General features: G+C 40.4%; 1 protein-coding gene and 1 pseudogene across 5 annotated transcripts in view; both read left to right on the forward strand.

Annotated features, from left to right (window-relative positions):
- Adk (adenosine kinase) overlaps nucleotides 1-21,353 on the forward strand; it is a 424,911-nt gene that overhangs the window by 359,690 nt on the left and 43,868 nt on the right. The window lies entirely within an intron of this gene.
- LOC138825687 (mitochondrial import inner membrane translocase subunit TIM14-like) lies at nucleotides 18,265-18,808 on the forward strand (annotated as a pseudogene).

Genomic DNA, 21,353 nt, shown 5'->3' on the forward strand with positions numbered 1-21,353 from the left:
GAAGGATAGCACCCAGGCCCCGCAACCCACACACACAAAAAATAAATAAATAAACAAAAATAAAGTCTACTATTCTTTCTGAGAAAATGCACTAATTGTGCATGGTCTCTGAATCTTTTACTTTCTTCCCATCCTTTTCTCTCCCATCCCTCCCTCCCTTCATTCCTTCTTTGAGTTTGTGTTTGTTGTTTGGTTGGTTGGTTTTGTTTTTCCAGAAAGGGACAACTGCCATGCTTGATACCAAGTTTCAAATCTCCATATCTCTGTACCTAATGTGGAAATCAGATGTCTTCTCTTTCATGACCTTTGTTAGTTTTCCCATATCTGACCTGCACTAGTGTAGTTTATAGTCCAGGCACGTGTGTGTGTGTGTGTGTGTGTGTGTGTGTGTGTGTGTACACGTGTGTTGTTGGTCATGGAGCCTGAGCCCTGGGCCTGGGCACAGTCTCTAAGCTCTTCAGCTGAAGGATAGTACTCTACCACTTTGAGCCACAGAGCCACTTCCAGCTTTTTCTGCTTATGTGGTGCTGAGGAATCGAACCTAGTGCCTCATGCATGCAAGGCAAGAACTCTACCACTGAGCCACCTTCCCAGCTTAGTCTAGGCACTTAATATCAAAGTTTACTTCTGTTTTCAACAATGAAAGAACAGTTATAGGGTGGGATAATTAATTCAAGCCTAATACTATATAAAGGGATCAGCACAGGATCTACTTTCTAAGGTGGAGAGCATGAATTCCTTATCAGCTTATCCACTAGCCACAGTTATGAACACACAACTGACATACTTGTTTCTGACTTCATGCTGGAAATCCAGCCTGGTACATAGCAAGATACAGGCAAGCAGGCTATATATAAAAAAAACAAAAAAAACGATTAACAAAAATACAAATGCCACGTTGTTGAATAGTATCTTTGTTTGGAATCTATTCTTACCTCTTAGAAAAACGTTATGTTTAAATGTAGTAGGTTTTAAGTTTTCTAAGGAAAATGTTATGTTTAAATGTAGTAGGTTTAACATTTTAAGTTGTCTATTTTTAATTTACAATGTGATAAATATTAATGGATAAAAGCTATCTGAGAACCTCAGTAACTTTTAAGATTATTATAAGAACCTGAGGCTAAAAAGATTGAAAACCCCTATTCTAATGAAATACCCTTAGTTGCTACGCATGGATCTCATAGTTACTGATAGCATATTCCCTCATATAAGATATCTACTAAAATTTCCCCAGAGGAAAGAAATGTTAACAATTTAGTGATTATCCTCCTAGACATCTTTCTACTGAGTTCTTTTTTTGTGGAGGGGTCTGGTCATGAGGCCTGAACTCTGGGCCTGGGCACTGTCCCTCAGCTCTTCAGCTCAAGGCTAGCACTCTACCACTTGAGCCACAGCGCCACTTCCAGCTTTTTTTTTTCTTTTTGCTTATGTGGTGCTGAGAACCAAACCCAGGGCCTCAGACAGGCAAGGCAAGTGCTCTACCACTAAGACACCTTCCCAGCCCCCGTCTACTGAGTTCTTGAATGCACACATAATTACATAATTTTATAGACTTAGGATCATACTATACTCTTACAAACTTTTTTGTCCTGAGATACCTCACCAGTTTCTTGGGGCTTTTCCCCCTGTTCGCTCTTTGAATTCTTACAAAATCTTAGGATATAAAAGTTGAAAAGACAAAGGGATCATCTTATCTCATTCCCAGTTCTATTCAGGAATTCTCTATAAAGTACTTACAATCTTGTAATTTATTCATTTCAGTTGTATAAATACTAAATTGTTAGAAACTCTTTCCTTATGTTGGGCAGAAATTCTCCTATACAAAAATTGATCTATCCGCCGGGCGCTGGTGGCTCACGCCTGTAATCCTAGCTACTCAGGAGGCTTAGATCTGAGGATCGCGATTCAAAGCCAGCCCGGGCAGGAGAGACCGTGAGACTCCTATCTCCAATAAACCACCAGAAAACCGGAAGTGGCGCTGTGGCTCAAGGGGTAGAGCGCTCGCCTTGAGCTGAAGAGCTGAGGGACAGCGCCCAGGCCCAGAGTTCAAGCCCCACGACCGACAAAAAAAAAAAATATTGATTTATCCATCCTAACTCTATTTGGAGCACAGTAGAGTATATCTTATCCATCTTTACTCTGTTTTATTCTGGGTATTTTTTTCTGAACTGACTTCTAGTTCACTAATTTTCTTTTTTTTTTTTTGTCGGTTTTGTCATCTACCACATTCATCTTTAAGAGCACCTCTTAAATGTTTAATCTTATACAAGTTTTTTCTCAAATGAATTGAGAATACTATCAAATTCAAGTAAACAGTTATTCTGTCTTTGATCTCATAGTTTTGAATGGTTAGAGGACAAAAACAGTACTGCCTTTGTTTATTAACTAGATTAGGCTAAGGTATTAGTTAACAACCCTCAAAATCTTGTTGACTTACAACAATAGAAATATTCTTGTCTTTCACAAAATAGCTGAAACATTACTCCATCTTTTTCATTTATACTTTTATTATCTTTAAGTAGATGCTCAAAGGGGTTGCTATTCAATAAATCAGTTTATAAGTATACTGTGTCTTGATCACCCCTTTCATCATTTTTCCCATCTCTCCCAACTCAACCCATTTCCTCAAATTTGCTTATTTTATAGGATATGCATTGAATATTACGACTGCATTCTCCACCCTTCCTCTCTTATTTGTCTTTCTACCTTTCTTTGACCCCTTCCCAATATCTCCCAAGTGCCAGTTCCCTGTTATTTTATTGACTTGAGTTTGTTTTTTAAGGAATTAAAACTATTTGAATTCTCCCCTGCAAATACTGTACTTTGGTTAATATATTTGTGTACACTTGTATACAACTTCATATCATTCTAGGACTGACACTGAAAGGCAGCCCTACCCAGAACATGTCAGTCATCTCAGATGGCAAAAGAACTGGCCAAACAACTAAGCAAGCAGTAGTTGGTGAAGTTCTTGTTCCATTCATTACTACCTACATTTCATTAGCAGAAACAAGTTATGTTACTAGCCTGCCCAGATTACCGCCCTCTCCCAGGGATAGGCCCGGTAAAGAAGAACAATGAATATAGTGTACAGTGGCCCCATTTTCTTTCACGTTTACATTCTACTCCTCTTCTTTTTTTTTTTTTTTTTTTTTGAGGGGGAGGGTCCAGTCATGGGGCCTGAACTCTGGGCCTGGGTGCTGTCCCTCAGCTCTTCAGCTCAAGGCTAGCGCTCTACCACTTGAGCCACAGCGCCATTTCCGGCTTTTTTTCTTTTTGCTTATGTAGTGCTGAGGAATCGAACCCAGGGCTTCAGGCATGCAAGGCAAGCGCTCTACCACTGAGCCACCTTCCCAGACCCTCTACTCCTCTTCTAATAAAGCTAATGTTCAACATGAAAGATCTCATTACTATTTAATTCAACCAAAACAACAAAAAAAAACAGTGGAAGCTGAAAACATGGCTTAGTAGTAGAGCACTTACCTGACAGGTAGAAGCCCTGATGCCAACCCGGCAATACCACCCAAAAAGCAACCAAAATAAAAATGCAAACAAGCTAATATTGTTCAATCCCTGATTGCAGCTAAAGAATTGAATTTGTCTTTAAAATTGTTGCTCTTCCTTAAAAGCATTAATTACATGTTTATACAGCCTCTGCTACTTCTCCAAATTATTTTATCCTGTCTCTTAACAAACTAGTCCTTGGGAATTTTCTCTTCAAGGAGTTAATTACTGACCTCTAGGTAGGAAAAGACAGCATAGTTCTGGTTTCTATTTTGCACTGACCTTCAGTAGCATTAAGTTTTCTACATCAGCTTTTCTAGGATTTTTATTTCAAAATTATCAATCTTCTCATTTATGTGAAGTTCTCTCTTTTCCTACTTGTTTGCTGTACATACACAGTCAAGATACAGTTGCTATTACTCTTTTTTTTTTTCTGTCAGTACTGGGGTTTGAACTCAGGTCCTCACACTTGCTCAGCTTGCTTGCCTGGTTTGCATTTTTATTCTACATAAGCCCCATCTCCAGTCTTGCTTTTTGATGGTTATTTTTGGTGATTTCAGTCTCACAGATTTTTCTGCCTGGGTTGGCTCTTGGATTACAGAAGTAAGCCACCAACACCCAGCTCTATCGTTTTCTTCATTATCTGTGCCTATAAATTCTAAACTCAAAGATTCCTGCCTCTTTTTTACATTTATGGTATTTTTCTAGTTCTCCTATTACTGTATGTTTTTGAAAATTACTTTGTTTTACGCGTGGTTTGACGTTTTCTGTCATGTCACTTTATTTTCACGTATTAAAGCAATCCCTGACATTTTTGGGTAGGATTTCTTACACAATTTTTTCATGAATAAAACATAATATTGGAAAAGTTGGATAGTTTATTATTTCTTTACCTATAATACAATAGACCATTACTTAACTAGAGATGGAAATAAAGATTTTGTAAAAGAAAGGTGTTCTCTGTTATACCTGTGTCAAAAAGATGCAAGTGCTTCCACAGCTTTCTGACCTCTGAATAATATCTGCCTTCTTTATATTTGCTTTAAAAGTAATTGAAGCCAAAAAAAAAAGATCGCAAAGTCTCAGTTGTTAGCTTTACAAATGCACTGATGAATAACTTCTTTGATGGGATAAAAGCTTCAATAAGTGATGTTCCCACCTGTGTGGTTAATTTCAAAATATTGTTTGTCTAGCACATTGTTGTCAATGACAACTGAACAGAACTTTTTAGGAACAGTTGGCTATCCAACAATGGCAAATTTCAAGGCTATGCAAATTGTGCCAGTTCAGCCCAGCTCTTTTCTCTATTATCATATCAATTGAGTCAGTTCACAGGAGACAAAGCAAGGTTATGGGAACCACCTAGAGCATCATGCACCATTTAACATCAATGCAGCATACATGAACATCTGCAACTTCAATCTTATTAACAGAGGATGGAATGGAAGGCAATAAACAGCTTCCTTCATCATTTAATTGCAAAATAGTATTTCCTAATGTTTGCATTGTTTATCAACAGGAACTTCATCAATAATTGCATAATTATGGCTGCCTAGATTACAGTGCCCTCATACATCTTGTCATTTATTACAGAGTGGTCTGAATTTAATCTGAATTTCAACACATTATTCAGGGCTAATATAAACTCCTTGAAATGTGAGTTGCATAATACAGATATTTTGTGTAGTAGGAGAATGGCAGTTTATGATTCTTCAGTCACTTGGGGGATTAGGAAGACTGAAAGGCAGTGAAAGATGAGGGGAAGCCACTAGTTAGATTCAAACATAGACCCACTGAATACAGGAGTAGGTTATGTTCTTTAGAATGAATCACAAGTAATTAGATGTTTGCTTTAGGCCAAAATTGGGCTTAATTAAAACAGGATTATTATACTGAGGTCTTCCCCTCAATCTGTATTTAAAGGGAGAAAGTGGCAGAAAATACAAATGTAGTGAGATAAGGGCTGTTTGATCAAAATTAGAAATGTCAAGTTCAGAAGAAAACCTTGGCATACCTGTTCAACCTTTGCTGCTGTGGCTCTTGAAACCAGATAGTACCCTTGCTCCTAACCAGCAAATGTTAGTGTCTACAATAAGCAGCCAAGTGAGGTCTCCAGGCTCTGTGGAAGCAAATTTTTTTGGCACACGGTGCAAAAGATTGAAGAAAAAATGAAGGGAAACAATGTAAGCTCAGTCACAGTTACTGGCGTGGTCAGTGAGAGTTGTCTCATGAGGGAGAGAAAGGAAAATATGAAAACAGTGGGTACATTTAAAGCATCTAAGGCAAGGAGTTTGAACTTTTTTTATGCATGAAAATCTTACATTTTCAGTTTATTTTCTGTTTCAATGACAGAGCTCTAAGAAGGCCTATTATAAGATTGCATTTGAAATACTTTAATTTGTGGTTAGTCCCCTTCTCCTTTCTCCCCAAAACATAAATTATAAAATAAGTGAATCCAATTTGAACTGAGCTGTTTCTTCCCAATTATCATCATAGTCATTTCCTTAAAAGAAAACTTTGGGCTGGGAATGTGGCTTAGTGGCAAGGTGCTTGCCTAGCATGCATAAAGTCCTGGGTTTGATTCCTCAGTACCACATACACATTAAAAGCTGGAAGTGGTGCTATGGCTAAAATGGTAGAGTGCCAATGAGTAAATGAAGCTCAGGGACAGGGCCTAGGCCCAGAGCTCAAGCCCCAGGACTGGCAAAAAAGAAAGAAAATCTCTACAGTTTTCTTTTGTTTTCTTATTTTTATTACTTTCTTTTGATAATTTTCTACTCTTGTGGCAACAGATGTTTCTTCCCATAGTCATTTGTTTGTTTGTTGTTTTGTTATATTTTCAAGAGATCAGAGCCTCACTATTGACCAGACCAGTCTGGAATCCCTAAGCCATGTAATAATGCTGTTGGGCATCATGCCTGGTTTATCCTGATCTTTACAATGGGAGGGGAGTTGAACCTAAGGACTTTGTACATCCTTGGCTAGCTCTATGGCTGGCTAAGCTACATCCTCAGCCTCTATTTTCTGTTTGTTTCTTTGTTTTGAAAATCACTGAAAGAAATGGAGGAAAAGCAACAGCTGCCATAGCAAAGTATCCACAGACTAGAAGGAAGATGTAGTTTTGCCTTATTTTTAATTAAAAAGCTTACATAAAGTTAGGTTCTAGCCAGGTGCCATTGGCTCATGCCTGTAATCCTAACTCCTCAGGAGGCTAAAGTCTGAGAATTGGGGTTCAGAACCAGCCCTGGCAGAAAAGTCCATGAGACTCAAATCTCCAATTAACCACAAAAAAGTTGGAAGTAGGGCTGGGAACGTGGCTTAGTGGTAGAGTGCTTGCCTAGTAATCATGAAGTCCTGGGTTTGATTCCTCAGTACCATATAAACAGAAAAAGCTAGAAGTGGCACTTAGCTCAAGTGGTAGAATGTTAGGCTGAACAAAAGAAGCTCAGGGACAGTGCCCAGGCCCTGAGTTCAAGTCCCAGTACTGGCAAAAAAAGGAAAAGTTGAAACTAAATCTGTGGCTCAAGTGGTAGAGTGCTAACCTTGAGCACAAAAGCTTAGGGACAGTACTCAGCCCCTGAGTTCAAATCCTAGGACTATCTCTCTCTATCTGTCTCTCTGTCTCCTTTTCTGACTCTGTCTGTCTGTCTGTCTGTCTGTCTGTCTGTCTCTCTCTCTCTCTCTCTCTCTCTCTCTCTCTCTCACACACACACACACACACACACGTTTTCCTTAATTTTCTCCATTTAAAGGATGCTACTGGTGCAATATAGTTTGACCTGTAGTTATTTGACATTGTGCTAAAATCTTCTTTAAAAAATATTATGGCATTTACTATAAACCCAAAAAGTTCTAGCTTTTAGCAGAATGAGGATGTAGATATTCTATATATACATACATATATACATATATGCTTATTACCAGAATACCTCAGGGAACACATTTTACAATAAGTGTCTGTGCCTTACAAATTCTGAAACAGATATCCCTGTCCTTTAAAGCCTATATATGCAAACATTCAGAAACCTTTTTGTGTATGTTTGCTGGTACTGAGCCTTGAACTCAGAACCTCGTACTCTCAGCTCTTTTGGTCACAATTAGCATTCTACTACTTGAACCATACCTTCATTCTAACATTTTGCTTGATTAATTGGGAATAAAATATTTTCTACCAGAGGGGCTGGGAAGGTGGCTCAGTGGTAGAGCTGCATGCCTTGCATGCCAGAGGCCCTGGGTTCGATTCCTCAGCACCACATAAGCAAAAAGAAAAAAGCCAGAAGTGGAGCTGTGGCTCCAGTGGTAGAGCGCTAGCCTTGAGCTGAAGAGCTGAGGGACAAAGTCCAGGCCCAGAGTTCAGGCCCCAAGACCAGACCCCAAAAACAAAACAAAACAAAAAAAACAAAAAAAAATATTTTCTACCAGAGCTGGCTTCAAACCTTGATCCTCAGATCTCAGCCTGCAAAGTAACTAGAATGACGGTGGCTCCCACTCAACTAGTTAAGAACCATTTATAGAAGATATTTATCAAAACTACTATGATAATAACTTGCTCATAAAGACACTCTCTGTTTAAGAAGTAAAAGATAACATACAAATTAATGTTCTGTAATTTATATTACAATGCATATATAATTAATTAATTTAGGATGAAGCAAACCCTGTACATTTAACAGCTATAATTAAGTTATCTCATTTGATACTAATTAGATGAGCCTAAACGGATCATAAGTTTGTATTTTAAATATCAAAGTACAGGGCTGGGAAGATGGCTCAGTGGTAGAGCGCTTATCTTGCATGCATGAGGCCCTGGGTTCGATTCCTCAGCAAAAAGAAAAAAGAAAAAAAGCCGGAAGTGGCGCTGTGGCTCAAGTGGTAGAGCACTAGCCTTGAGCTGAAGAGCTCAGGGACAGCGCCCAGGCTGAGAGTTCAGGCCCCACAACCGGACCCCAAAAAAAAGAAAAAAAAAATCAAAGTACAATCAGCAACTAATTTCCAAAAAGCTTTCCTATCTGGAACCCAACATTTACCTCTGCCCACACTATATTTTTATTATCTTGTATCTTCGATTTGGATGCATTGTGGATTGTGGAGAATATACTTAATGAGTTGACTTGCTTAAAGCAAATGGCAAAGAATGGCAAAACTTAAAGTGACTTCAGAACTTAAATAATGGCAAAACTATTCTTCAGAAATGAAAAAAAATTAAGATAGCCAAATAAAAACTAAAGGAATTTATTCCTAATATGGTAATTCATACCTATAGTCTCAGATTTGGGGAGATTGAGGCAGGAAGATCTCTAGTTCAAAGCCACAGAGTGAAACACTGTCTCATAAATAAGTAAATAAATAAATGCCAGTACATGAAAGTGTGATTGTCTGATTTAAAAAATCCTTCAGGTGGGCTCCAGTGGCGCACTTCTGTAATCCTAGCCAATCGGGAGGCAGAGAGCTGAATATTGTGATTGAAAGCCAGTCCAGGCAAGAAAGTCCAGAGTAGAGCACTCAAGTGGTAGAGCACTAGTTTTTGAGCAAAAAAGCTCAGCAACAGCACTCAGGCTCTTAGTTCTAGCCCCAAGATAGGGACAAAAAAAGTCCCTAAATTCTGTCATTCTGTGTATATTTATAGGGTGCCTCATAATACAGCACACTTCCTTCTAGGTTTTAACAAGTTCCTTCCTTCCCTGCCATTCTTTCCCTTCCATCCATTCTTTTTTTCCTTCCTTCCCTCTTTCATCTCTCTCTCCTTCCTTCCTTCTTTTGTTCTTCCTTTTGTTCTTTCGCCAGTCCTGGCTCTTGAACTCAGGGTCTGGTCACTGCTCAAGCCTAGCACTCTACAACTTGAGCCACAGTGCTACTTCTGGCTTTTTCTGTTTATGTGGTACTGAGGAATTTAATCTGGGACTTCATGCATGCTAGGCAAGCACTCTACAAATAAGCCATATTTCCAGCCTATATGAGTCTCATATCTCCAATTAATCACCAAAAAATTGGAAGTGGAGCTATGGCTCAGAGTGGTAGAGCACTAGCCCTGAACAGAAGAGCTTAGGGATAGCACATGAGCCCTGAGTTCAACCCCATGACTGACCACCCCCCATAAAAAAAGGAAAGCTTGTACTCATGATTTTCCATGTAGGTGTACAAAGATGTTTCTGTCTTTAAAAATTCTTATGTTCACTTCACTCTTAAAGTAGGACAGATTTGTCATTGCTGTCATGAAATGTGGGACCTCACCCTTAAAGACACTAAAATTCTCAGATCTCAAATCCAACTAAACAGAACATGAGATGTTTATTCCCCTTCCTTACTAGCAGCCACTGTGGTAATGTGGGAAATAATGGCCAATACTGTAATTCACAGCTCAGTTAAAGAATATTTACTCATTTTGCCTATAATCAAGTAGTGAAATTGATGAACCAACATCTAGGCTATGTGACACTTGTTTCTCTTTCATTTCTTTAGGATATTACTAGCACAGTTTGTTTGTACATTAAAAACATAAGATTTTTCTCAGGTGCTGGTGGCTCACACCTATAATCCTAGCTACTCAGGAGGCTGAGATCTAAGCATTGCAGTTCGAAGCCAGCCCAGGCAGGAAAGTCTGGAGACTCTTATCTCCAGTTAACCACCAGAAAACCAGAAGTGGTGCTTTGGCTTAAGTGGTAGAGCCCTCTCCTTGGGCTGAAGAGCTGAGGGACAGCGCATAGGCCCAGAGTTCAAGCCCTACAATGGAAAAAAAAAAGGGGGGGGGTTTTCTTTTTGCATTGTTTTATTTGCAAGAATTAACTATCATGACACAATTTTTTTCTGTCCAGATGTAATCAGTGATGAGAGTTTACATACCACAAATTAATGACGAGAGCCATTCCATACTATTATGACAGTCTGGACAGTTTGTATATGGTATCTGGTCATCTGAGGAAGTATAAATAGTCGGTGATTTTTTTTTTTGGGGGGGAGTCCTGTTGTGAGGCCTGAACTCTGGGCCTGGGCGCTGTCCCTCAGCTCTTCAGCTCAAGGCTAGCGCTCTACCACTTGAGCCACAGTGCCACTTCCGGCTTTTTTTCTTTTTGCTTATGTGATGCTGAGGAACCGAACCCAGGGCCTCAGGCATGCAAGGCAAGCACTCTACCACTGAGCCACCTTCCCAGCCCTAGTCTGTGATTTTTGAACAAGCCACTTCTAGCATTGCCATTTGCATAGACTATAGCACATATAGTAATAGTATCCTCTACCATTATATTACATAGTGTTCTGAAATTTTCTCCCATCTCCTTCTAGACTCAGGAACAGAGATACTGACTCTTGCATCATTTAATGAAAAACTAATTAGTACTTCAGCATAACTAACACACCTAATGGTTTCTCCATTCTAAAGAACTAGTTGGTGACTTAGGAAAAGTTGCAGACATTTAGAATGATACTTTAGGAGGAAAATGGAAGCCCTAACCTGTGATAATAGCCTGGTTCTGAGAAGAATGGCCAGCAGTGGACCAAGCATTGGATAACAAATACTGGTTTATTTCCCCCACCATATCATCATATCTTTATATGCTTGTGCTATTCTTAAAATCCCTTGACAGGCATTGGCAGGGTCTTTTTTGTCTTGTAGCCTTTAACATTCTTTGATAGAATTCTGAGTGAGATAACAGTTGAAAAATTCCAGAAAGGATATGCTACTCTTATTTGGAAAATTATCACCACTTTAATCTAGATTTTAAACCAAAGAGGGAAAATTTTTACTATACAGCCAGATAAAGCTATATAGTAGATATATCGATGTGGTTATATAATAAATGTTTCTATATAGCTAGGCTTTCCTTTCCTGCCAAATAGATTCTTTTTTTTTTTTTTGGTTGGTCGTGGGGCTTGAACTCTGGGCCTGGGCACTGTCCCTGCACTCTTCAGCTCAAGGCGAGTGCTCTACTGCTTGAGCCACAGCACCACTTCCGGTTTTCTGGTGGTATACTAGAGATAAGAGTCTCACAGAGTTTCCTGCCTGGGCTGGCTTTGAACTGTGATCCTCAGATCTCAGCCTCCTGAGCAGCTAGGATTACAGGCGTGAGCCACTGGTGCCCGGCCTGCCAAATAGATTCTAGTGCTGCAAACCTACTTTCTTCTTTTTTTTTTGTTGGTTGTGGGGCTTGAACTCTAGGCCTGAGCGCCGTCCCTCAGCTCTTCAGATCAAGGCGAGCGCTCTACCACTTGAGCTACAATGCCACTTCTGGTTTTCTGGTGGTTTATTGGAAATAAGAGTTTCACGGAGTTTCCTGCCCGGGCTGGCTTTGAACGGAGATCCTCAGATCTCAGCCTCCTGAGTAGCTAGGATTACAGGTGTCAGCCACTGGCTCTTCCTGTTTTTATCACTGTGGATAATGGTACTTTTTTTTTTCTTTTTTGTTGTTCATGGGGCCTGAACTCTGGGCCTGGGCGCTGTCCCTCAGCTCTTTTACCACTTCAGCCACAATGCCACTTCCAGCTTTTTCTTCTTATGTGATGCTGAGGAATCGAACCCAGGGCCTCATGCATGCAAGGCAAGCACTCTACCACTGAGCCACTTGAAGGTATTTTTTTTGACAGTGTTGATGGTGTTCTGGTAAATGTTTCATAGTCACATATCAGAGGAAAGAGCCTGGATTTTAGCAGTTGTGTCATGATATAAATACTCCTACCATGGCTGATTTCAGACTGCCATAGTGACATTAATTAGATCTTAGGAGAGTTCTGTGTGTGTGCAAAGACCATTCTCATTAGCCAATGTGAAGAGGCTCTAACATACTCCTGGTTCAAACAGCAACATGAATGAATTTCAAAACTACGTTTTAAAGAAGTGCCTGAGTGCCAGTTGCGATTGTTCATGCCTATAATCCTATCTACTCAGAAGTTGAAATGTAAAGATGCCCATCCCAAGCTAGCCTAGGCAGGAAAGTCTTTGAGATTTTTATCTCCAAGTAAGCACTAAAATAGTGGGAAGTAGAGCCGTGGTTCAAGTGGTAGAGCAAAAAAGCTCAGGGATAGCGCCCAGGCCCTGGGTTCAAGCCAAGCACCAGTGAATGCATGCATGCACACACACACACACACACACACACACACACACACACACACACGTGTCTAAGTGCCAACTTAAAAAAAAAACTATGCTCGGTAAGTATATTATTTGGATTTTCAAACCAGCAAAATTGACTTAGAATGATTGAACTGAGACGGCAGCTTTTTGTTTTTCATTTTATTGTAACAAAGAGTTTGCCAAAGAAGCCGGGCGCTGGTGGCTCACGCCTGTAATCCTAGCTACTCAGGAGGCTGAGATCTGAGGATCGCGGTTCAAAGCCAGCCCGGGCAGGAGAGACCGTGAGACTCCTATCTCCAATAAACCACCAGAAAACCGGAAGTGGCGCTGTAGCTCAAGTGGTAGAGCGCTTGCCTTGAGCTAAGGAGCTGAGGGACAGCGCCCAGGCCCAGAGTTCAAGCCCCACGACCGACAAAAAAAAAAAAAAGAGTTTGCCAAAGAAGAGACATAAAGGAACTTTCTGAGATGATGAAACATCTCAGATGAGTTGTAACCTTGTCCAACAAAATTTTCTGCAATGATGAACATACTCTGTATCTGTACTGTCTGATAGCCAAGTAGCCACATGTAGTGACAGAGAACTTCATATTGGGCTAATACAACTAAGAATTTTGATTTTAATTTTTTTTGTCTTTCTTTTTCGGTACTAGGGATCAAACACAGGATGTTGTACTTGCTAGGCAAGCACTTTGCCACTGAATTACATCCCAGCTTAATTTTTAATTTACTTAGTATCACTGAATTTAATTTTAAATAGCCTATCATGGCTGATAGCTGCTATATACTCACCGTGCTGGAACTGGAGGCATGACTCAAATGGTAGAGGACCAGCCTTGAGTGAAAAAGCTGAACAAAAATGAAAGGCCCTATGTTCAAGTCTCAGTACCAACACAAAACAAAACAAAAATATTGAATCACAGTTCAGTTCTATAGATTGAAAGGTATGTGGACTACACAAGCATATGCATGTGACAGGGTTTCTCTGACTGTTCACTTAAGAGTTATCCATTTGTCAAGTTAGACTTCATTTTAAGAGAGAATAGAAGTTAAATAGAAAGGTTCAGTTGAAACCACTTAAAACAGCAAGCCAGGCTTGGTGGCACCCCAGCTCTCACAAGGCTGACATAGGAGAATTTTAAACAGGACTAGGCTACATAATAAGACACTGTCTTTAAAAGATTCAAAAAGAAAAGAAAAACTCAGCAAGAACTTGAGCAATGAGAACAAAGAAACAAAACAACCGGCTTCTCTAGGCCTGTGGCCAGGAACTCTAATCATAAACATAAAAATGTGTTAGAGCTGTTAAAATAGAAACAAGGGAATATGGCATTCCCAAGAAAGAAGGGATGGGTGCCTTTTAGAGAAACAGGCCTGATCTCTGATGAATATGACAGCAGATTTAAGAAACTGCTGTCTAGACTGGCTCTCTTTTCATCCAAGTGTTCTTCTAATTCAAAAATTTCTAAATCAAGTACAGATCACTTAGAGAACTGAATGAGGGACAAATGGGAATGATGATTTACTTTTCAGCTGATATTACAAAAGGGTCTCATTATTGTTTATTGCTGGGACAAAAATAGTGAACTGTATCAATTCAACATTGTAATGATTGTCCTTTCAGTCTGTACTTAATAAATATAGTGATTTGAAGATAGCAGAGTAGTAAAGATGAAACCCAATCTGTGGTATGTCAATATATATATAATAACCATCAAACCACGCCCCAGTTGTTGTGTTTTCCTATTTCCATAATGCAAATATACCCACATGTTGCCACATCCAAAATATCAAGGTGAAGAGCTATGAAGAAAAGTCAAAAGTCAACTCATATAAGCCAATGTAAACTTAGTTTCTAAATTGCTCCTACCAATCTTTCTTAGTTTTGGTTTAGTTCTTTCCATTTTTGTGCACAATTTTGACTTAACTGAACCTCAGAAATGTCTAGCTAAATTATAGCTCAACTCCAGGTCTTTGCATAGCAGCAGAACTATGACATGATCCTTGCACTGTCCCACAAGTTTTTGTTTTTATTTTTATTTATTTTATTTTTGCCAGTCCTGGGACTTGAACTCTGGACCTAGGCACTGTCCCTGAGCTTCTTTTGCTCAAGGCTAGCTCTCTACTACTTGAGCCACAGTGCCACTTCCGGCTCTTTCTATGGTTGTGGTACTGAGGAATCGAACCCAGGGCTTCATGCATGTGAGGCAAGCACTCTACCACTAAGTCATATTCCCAGCCCTTTGGTTTTTGTTTTGTTTGGTCAGTTGTGAGGCTTGAACTCAGGGCCTGGGCACTGTATCTGAGCTCTTTGCTTAAAGCTAGCACTCTACCACTTTGAGCCACCACACCACTTCCAGTATTCTGGTGGTTAATTGCAGGTAAGTCTCAGAAACTTTCCTGTCCTGGTCTGGTTTCAAGCCTAGATCTCAGATCTCAGCCTCCTGATTAGCTAGAATTACAGGCATGAACTACCAATGGCTCCCACAAGTTTTTCAAACAACCTAATGCCACAGTTGGTACTCATAGAGAATAATAAGAGTGTGAAGCATGATAGTGCACCTATAATCCCAGCCCTTTGGATGCAGAGGGGTTATGAGGCTAATCTAGGGCTACATAGCAAGACCCTGAGCCAGTGGCTCACACCTGTAATCCTAGCTACTCAGGAGGCTGAGATCTGAGGATCACGGTTCAAAGCCAGCCAGGGCAGAAAAGTTCATTGAGACTCTTTTTTTTTTTTGTCGGTCGTGGGACTTGAACTCTGGGCCTGGGCGCTGTCCCTCAGCTCTTCAGCTCAAGGCGAGCGCTCTACCTCTTGAGCCACAGCACCACTTCCGGTTTTCTGGTGGTTTATTGGAGATAGGAGTCTCACGGTCTCTCCTGCCCAGGCTGGCTTTGAACCGCGATCCTCAGATCTCAGCCTCCTGAGTAGCTAGGATTACAGGCGTGAGCCACCAGCGCCCGGCTCATTGAGACTCTTATCTCCAGTTAACCACCAGAAAACTGGAAGTGGCATTGTGGCTCAAGTGGTAGAGTGTTTGCCTTGAGCTGAAGAGCTGAGGGACCGCACTCAAGCCCAAAGTTCAAGTCCCAAAACCAACAAAAAGAAAAAAAAATAAGAATAGAAAAGAGTAAACAAAGGAGGAGGCTGCAGTGCTTGGTAAGAAATGTTCGCATTATCCTGCCCATGCAATTGTAACCCCTCTGTACAGTATGTTCACAAATAAAATTAAATTAAATTTTAAAAAAAATAGAAAAGAGAAGAAAAAATTAAAAAATTTTTAAAAAGGCAAATTATATCCAACCTTTAAAAACAATGTAAAGTTTTGTACTTAAGTTTATTAGCCCGGCACCAGCAGCTCACACCTATAATCTTAGCTACTATGGAGGCTGAGATCTGAGGATTGCAGTTCAAACAAAACCAGCTCGGGCAGGAAATTCAGTGAGACTGTTATCTCCAATTAACAACCAGAAAACCAGAAGTGGCACTGAGCTCAAGTGGTAGAGCACTTGCCTTGAGCTGAAGAGCTCAGGGACAGCACTCAGGCCCATAGTTCAAGCCCATGACCACGGGGGGGGGAAAAAAAGTTTAGTTTGCTTAATAATTAATCATATATTTATGCATTTTAATCTAGGTTTAAGTACAAGAGATATTGGTAGATGAGTAAGCAAAATGTTCTGTTTAAATTGGGTAAAATGATTGTTTACTATTGTTTGTTCTTTTTCTTTTTCTTTTTTGTCAGTCATGGGGCCTGAACTCTGGTCCTGGGTGCTGTCCCTCAGCTCTTTAGCTCAAGGCTAGCCCCCTACCACTTGAGCCACAGCACCACTTCTGGCTTTTTTCTGCTTATATGGTGCTGAGGAATCAAATCCAGGGCCTTGTGCATGCGAGGCAAGCACTCTACCACTGAGCCAACTTCTCAGCCCTCTTTTTTTTTAAAGTAATACTTAAATTTTTATTTTGGCCTATACATACAATTTGTTTAAATTGCTTACATAAACCTGTTTGATCCAAAAAGGAAATGTGAAAAATGTGAATTACTTATACCAAAGAATAGTGTTTATTCTTGTATTCCAAATAGACATGATTTATGAATTATAGTTTCGTTTGTTGGAGAGTAAATAAGTCAATGTTTGATTAATATTAATTCCAGGTCTTGAAAAACTTAAATTTCATAATCCAATACAAAATATTTGAAAAAACTTAAGTATAAACTCATGAAATTACCTTGTAGCAAGTATCATCTCTGCAAACCAGATTGCAGAAAATTTGTGCTTCTGCAACCATGTTTCTTGCTGTGAGAATTCTTCTACTGCATAAAGAGCCTTTGGTCTATTATAGCTAACACAGTTTTTCCTCTGTTAGCTTTGTAAATATTTCTCATTGCCAAAATCAAACAGTTCAGATAGGAATTTTACTGATGGAAAATCCACGATTAAAGTAGTAGATTCAGCTGGACTCCCATGGTTTCTACCTGCAATCTTAGATACTCAACAGGATGAAAACCAGAGGATTGTTGTTTAAAGCCAGCCCAGTTATCTAGGAAAACAAGGAACTGAGGTGTGGCTTATATAAGTAGTAGAGAGTCAATCTAGCAAGTAAGTTGAGTGAGTGCAAGACCTTGAGTTCAAGCTCTTAACAACAACAACAAAAACAGTAGCTTGAACCTATGCTCAAGCCTGTAATCCTAATTTATTTGGGAGGTAAAACTGGGCAAAAAAAATGTTCACTTGATTCTACTATGGCATGGTGGCATGTTTCTGCCATACCAGCAATGTAGAGAAGAAGATAGGAAGATCACAGTCCAGTCTTGCCTAATCATAAGAGCCCATCTCAAAAAGTACAAGGCCCTGAGTTCAAAACCCAGTACTACCAAAAAAGAATACAGGAAAACTTTTTTTTTTTTTTTTTTCCGGTCATGGGGCCTGAACTCTGGGCCTGGGCGCTGTCCCTCAGCTCTTCAGCTCAAGGCTAGCGCTCTACCACTTGAGCCACAGCGCCACTTCCGGCTTTTTTTCTTTTTGCTTATGTGGTGCTGAGGAATCGAACCCAGGGCCTCAGGCATGCAAGGCAAGCGCTCTACCACTGAGCCAACTTCCCAGCCCCTACAGGAAAACTTTTTGAGGGGCCTGTTTTGGGGCTTGAACTTGGCCTGGGCACTGCCCCTCAGCTCTTCAGCTCAAGGCTAGCACTCTGCCACTTTGAGCCACAGCACCATTTCCAGTTTTCTGGTAGTTAGTTGGAGATAAGAGTTTCACAGACTTTCCTGCCTGGACTGGTTTTGAACCATGATCCTCAGATCTCAGTCTCCTGAGTAGCTAGGATTACAGGCATGAGCCACCAGCGCCTGGCTTGAAAATCCTGCTGTATTAAGAGATACCTAAAAGAAAGTTTTAGAGACTCTACCAATGACTAGGTATGGATTGTAAGTTAGAGGCCGGCTTGTGCTATGCAGTGAAACCCTGGGGGAGGGGGTTGTTTGTTGTTTGTTTGTTTGTTTGTTTTTAAAGGGGGCTGGGCAGCTAGGCTCCTGAGACAGAGAGCTGGAGGCCAGCCTGTTGTGCCTGTAGTGAAGGCCAAGGCCTCCTAGTGGGATGAGATGCAATCCTGGTGAAAGCTGAGAAGCCGTGTGCAGAGCCATTGCCAGTACAGTGGTAGCAGCTGGACTGATCATTGCTGCATTAGGATTTGCAGACCATTATGTTTTACAGCCATGAAGCATATGGAGCCTCAAGTAAAACAAGTTTTTCAAAGCCTACCAAAATCTGTCTTCAGTGGTGGCTATTACAGACGTAGATTTAAACCCAAAATGACAAAACGGGAAGCAGCATTAATACTAGGCAATAAATAAATACTGCCAATAAAGGAAAGATAAAAGATGCTCATCAATAAATTATGCTCCTTGTTGTTGGTGGTGGTGGTGGTCATGGGGCTTGAACTCTGGGCCTGGGCACTGTCCCTCAGCTCTTCAGCTCAAGGAGAGCCCTCTACTACTTGAGCTACATCGCCACTTCCGGTTTACTGGTGGTTTATTGGAGATAGGAGTCTCACGGTCTTTCCTGCCTGGGCTGGTTTTGAACCGTGATCCTCAGATCTCAGCTTCCTGAGTAGCTGAATTATGCTCTTAAATCACTCACACAAAAGAGGATCTCTTTACATAGCAGACAAAATTAGTGGAGCTAAAAATTTACGAGAAGGTCAGGCTAAAAAAATTAAATCAACCAGGGGCTAGGAGGGTGGCTAACTGGTGGAGTGCTTGCTTTGCATGCATGAGGCATGGGTTTGATTCCTCAACATCACATAAGGGGGACTGGAGGGAGCAGGGTGCAGGGGGGAGGGAGCCAGAAGTTGTGCTGTGGCTCAAGTGGTAGAGTGCTAGCCTTGAGCAAAAGCAGCTCAGGGACAGTGCCCAGGCCCAGAGTTCAGGCCCCACAACAAAGTAAACTGGGTGCCAGTGGCTCATGCCTGTAATCCTAGCTACTCAGGAGGCTGAGATCTGAGGATCACGGTTCAAAGCCAGCCAGAGCAGAAAAGTCAGTGAGACTCTTCTCCAGTTAACCACCTGAAAACCGAAAGTGTCACTGTGGCTCAAGTGGTAGAGTACTCACCTTGAACTGAAGAGCTCAGGGACAATGCCAAGGCTCAGAGTTCAAGTCCTACAACCAAAACAAACAAACAAAAAAGTAAATATATGATGAATTTTAAGTTCATATAAATTTATGAGTACCAACTTTTTATAATTAAATGCCTCAAATATAAAGTTTTTTGAAACTATTCAGCACAAACAAGATAAATCAAAGCTTTGGTAGATTTTATTTAACTTGAGAACATTAAGAATATTATAGTATTTGGAGCTAGTATTCAATAATGACAGGTGTATACCACTTGAATACAGTTACTTATTTAGTAAAAAATGGGGAGGGGGCTGGGAATTTGGCTTTGTGATAGAAGTGGCTCTGTGGTTCAACTGGTAGAGTGCTAGCCTTGAGCAAAAGAAGCTCAGGGACAGTGCCTAGGCCTAAAGTTCAAGCCCCAGGACTGGCAAAAAAAAAAAAAAATAATAATAATAAATAAAACATTTTAACAAGGTAATAAAGCAATTAGATTGGTATTTATGAAAAAACTCACAAGTATGTACAAAGCACCTGGAATGTGCTTCAGCAGAGTTCTGGGTGGAGGGATCATCAGATGAATTATTATCTTTTCTATAGATTTTCTTACTTAGACAGCCACATTTTGTGCCATTAGTTCCTTCCCTGAGTATAGCCGATTGAATCAGAGCTAGGAACCTTACCAAACTTAGACAATCCATATATGTCCAGTAAGTTATCACTAAGACAGCAGGGAAAACCAGTTCTTAGGGGTAAGAGAATTGATTATAGACCTAAAAGAAGAAAGAAGTTGAAGAGAACTTTGTATAATTATATTAAAAGTGACATGCTTCATTTAGAAAACCCTAATATTAAAACTATCAGAAACCTCCTGAGAAAAAAATGCATGCCAAACAAAAGAGAGCAGTAATTCTACCTGTAATTATTTTCTTGGTCATTTTTCTATGGAAAACTTTTTCATTCCTTTTTGTGTTTTGTTTGTGGTTTTTTTTTTGGTCCGGTCATGGGGCCTGAACTCTGGGCCTGGGCGCTGTCCCTCAGCTCTTCAGCTCAAGGCTAGCACTCTACCACTTGAGCCACAGCGCCACTTCGAGCTTTTTTTCTTTTTGCTTATGTGGTGCTGAGGAATCAAACCCAGGGCCTCAGGCATGCAAGGCAAGCGCTCTACCACTGAGCCACCTTCCCAGCCTTCATTCCTTTTTGTGATTCTGAGGATCCAATGCTAGACATCTTGCTTGCAATGCAAGTGTTGTACACCAGCCTTCCTAGCCTTTGAAAACTTATTTTTGCACTCATTTATCTCTGCATAAACTGAATAGTTTAGCATTAATTTAAAACATTTATAGAAAGTTAGAAAAAAAACTAACAGAGTTTACCACAAACAATAATATATAGCTTCCAGGTGCTATAGTGAAGGCCAAGGCCTCCTAGTGGGGATGAGATGCACTCCTGGTGGAGGCTGGGAAGCCGTGCGTGGAGCCATTGTCAGTACAGTGGTAGCAGCTGGACTGATCATTGCTGCAGCAGGAGCTACTTGGGAGATACTTGGAAGGCTGAAATCCAGGATTGTGGCTCAAAGCCATCCCAGAAAGAAAAAGGCGTGAGACTCTTACCTCCAAAAACTACTCAAAAAAAGCCAGAAGTGGCACTGTGGTTCAAGTGGTAAAATGCTAGTCTTGAGCAATAGAAGCTCAGGGACACCTCCCATGCCATGAGTTCAAGCCTCAGGACTGGCACAATAAAATAAATACTAACAATTATATAGCCAGTGTCCTTCAAGTTCAAAGCCATGCCTTCAGAAGCAGAGATTTTAACTGAGACCTATATCCCTATATGTAAAATTTCATTTTAATAGAATATTCTTGTCCATGTATCATGAAAAAAATTAGAATGCTTCCTACAGTCTAACTTAAGTGCTTTATATGTGTTAACTAAATGTTCATAAATGCCCTGGAGACAGAGAATTTAACTTGGTTACCAGAGGGTAAAGTTGGAATATGAACCCCCTTGCAACGTGGCTCATACTTTTTACCTCTTGAGCCACAGCTACACTTCCAACTGTGGTTAATTGGAGATAAGAGTCTCACAGACTTTCCTGACCAGGCTGGCCTTGAACCTCAATCATCAGATCTCAGCCTCCTGAACAGCTAGGATTACATTAATGGCTCATGCCATT

This window comes from Dipodomys merriami, unplaced genomic scaffold (genome assembly GCF_024711535.1).
Source record: "Dipodomys merriami isolate MVZ:Mamm:240054 unplaced genomic scaffold, mDipMer1.0.p SCAF_14, whole genome shotgun sequence".
NCBI classification, from domain to species: Eukaryota; Metazoa; Chordata; class Mammalia; order Rodentia; family Heteromyidae; genus Dipodomys; species Dipodomys merriami.